We start from the raw sequence: 2,548 nt of genomic DNA, 5'->3' as shown, positions 1-2,548 counted from the left end.
TTTGTGCCTCTGTGTACGTTTTTTAATAACTTACAGTATAATGGGTATTACTTGTGAACCATACTGTATGCAAAACTTAGTCTTTCACCCGTATAGTCGAACCGCAAATATGCATGCTTCGGTTAGGCTCCTCTGAAATTTTTTTTATTGAGAGGCAGAGTTGAACCAGTATGAAGAGGTGCACCAGGCATATACCCCATGATAATTCAACAACCTGCGGAACATCTTTGGTACCACTCTCTTGAAAACCGCTTCCTTCTCTGAAGAAATAGGGTTCTCTTTATTTTAAAGCCTGTATTAATCAGATGCTAATGTATACTTCTGGGATATAGATAGATAGACAGGCGCTTGTAAGAACCATGCCCAGCAGGTATGGTAAAAGCAGCAGGTTTTTATTAACTGCAACTCATCAAATATCAGGTCTTCCAAAACAGTAGGTCCAATTATTTTCCTCTGAATAAAGCAAATACAGCAGTGAGATTTCACCTTCAGCCACAACTCATGTACAGAACAGTGGACAATCCTGGTTCTGGCACCCTGACACTAAGGGGGGTATTCAATCTGGGATTCCAACTGTCAGAACATCCTTACTGTCATAATCCCACTCCGTTTTTGATCCTCTCGACTTCAACTCAACAGTCGGAATTCAATGTTCCGACAAACCGCGGCCTTTTCTGACCAAACAGATCTGACTGTTTTAAGTCGGATCTGTTTTGTCTGCTTTGAATAGGCGACGGATGCTTTTTTCACAGGTGGAAATAGCGGCCGGGATTGAATAAACCCTAAATCCTCTTCTCCACCTGGCCTTTTGCCTTCAGCATCAGGAACACTTGACATTGTTTCCAGGGAATCTTTAATCCAAGCTCTTGGGTGCTTTTCTACATTTTTTTTTTTTAGCTTAGTGTAAAATAATTTTGATACTCTAGGGTGCCGTGATTCAAAAATGTTTGGGAACCCCTGTACTACACTCAGATAACGAGGCAGTGAGAATGTCATAACTCACTTTGCATCTGAAAACCATTCTGGGCCAACCTACACAACTGTGGCACAGTGACTCTCCTTAACATTTTTTGCCTCTCGGTCAGGCGCCATCTTTTTTGCCGTGACGGATTGCACCTGAATGAGGAGGGGGCTGCGGTGCTGGGGGGAAGGATGGTTAGAGGGTTGGAGGAGATTTTAAACTAGGCTAGGGGGGGGGGGGGGGTGTAGCAAGACATTATGGGACCGTCAGTGAGAGAAGTTGGATTGGGATCAAGAATCAACTGGGGGAAGGAGATGGGGGGTAGGGACAGAGACACAGGCAATGTCCTGGGAAGTAACAAGGGTTAAATTGGGGTTAACTTCCAGGGTGCTTCACGAATGTCATGTTATAACAGTCATGTTACCCAACTACAGTTCTTAGGTACAGAAGACCTTAGAATACGGGAAGGCGTGAAGGACGGAGGAAGAATTTCAAAAACTGTAAATAGGTCGGGCAGTGAGAATGGTGAGGAGGGTTGTAGAGAGTCATCTGAGGGGGAGGCGGGAACAAGGAAGTTAGTAAAGAATACAAAAGAGACTAGGGGAGAAATTAAACATAATGTTATGTCCTCAACTAAAAACAAACACAAATTAAAATGCTTAATGGCTAATGCAAGAAGCTTAGCGGGTAAAATTGATGAGCTAGAAACTGTGGTCAGTAGGGACGACTATGACATCATTGGTATTACAGAAACATGGTGTAATGAGTCGCACAACTGGGCATTAAGCATGGAGGGATATACACTCTACAGAAAAGACAGGGAAAATAGAAGGGGCGGGGGTGTGTGCTTATATGTAAATAATAACTTAACATCATGTGAGAAAAAAATTAGCACAGATACAGAAGAGGATAACTCTGAGGCAGTGTGGGCAGAGATAACCGACAATAATAAAAAAACAAATAACAAAATCATAATAGGGGTATGCTATAGACCACCAAATATAAATAAAAGGGAGGAGTCTCTTCTTTTAAACCAAATCAAACAATCATCAAATCAGGGGCAGGTATTAATTATGGGGGATTTTAATTTACCAGACATTGATTGGGAAAACGAAACATGTAAAACAGCAAGAAGCAATGGGTTCTTAAGCTTACTTAAAGACCAGCTTACTACACAAACGGTAGAAGCTCCAACTCTTGGACTTAGTATTAACAAATAACATAGACTTAGTTTCAAACACAAAAGTAATTGAACAACTAGGGAGCAGTGACCACAATATGGTTTCACTAGAAATCAACTTCAGTAAACAAAGGAGCGGTAAAAATACTAAACTTCCGAAAAGCGAACTTTGAACTATTCAGGGAAGCCCTAACAGGAATTGTGTGTGAAACGGTCATGGAGGGAAAAAATGCAGAGGAAATGTGGGATACTCTAAAAAAGGTGCTTGATTCATTAACTATTAAATACATTCCTAAAGTAAATAAGGGTAAATTCAATAAAAAAAAAGCCACCATGGTTGGACAAAAAAGTTAGGTCAGCAATCAACAATAAAACAAGAGCATTTAAATTGTATAAAAATAACTTAA

Source organism: Crinia signifera, chromosome 1 (genome assembly GCF_055691185.1).
Source record: "Crinia signifera chromosome 1, ASM5569118v1, whole genome shotgun sequence".
Lineage (NCBI taxonomy): Eukaryota > Metazoa > Chordata > Amphibia > Anura > Myobatrachidae > Crinia > Crinia signifera.
This window is presented reverse-complemented; position numbering follows the sequence as displayed.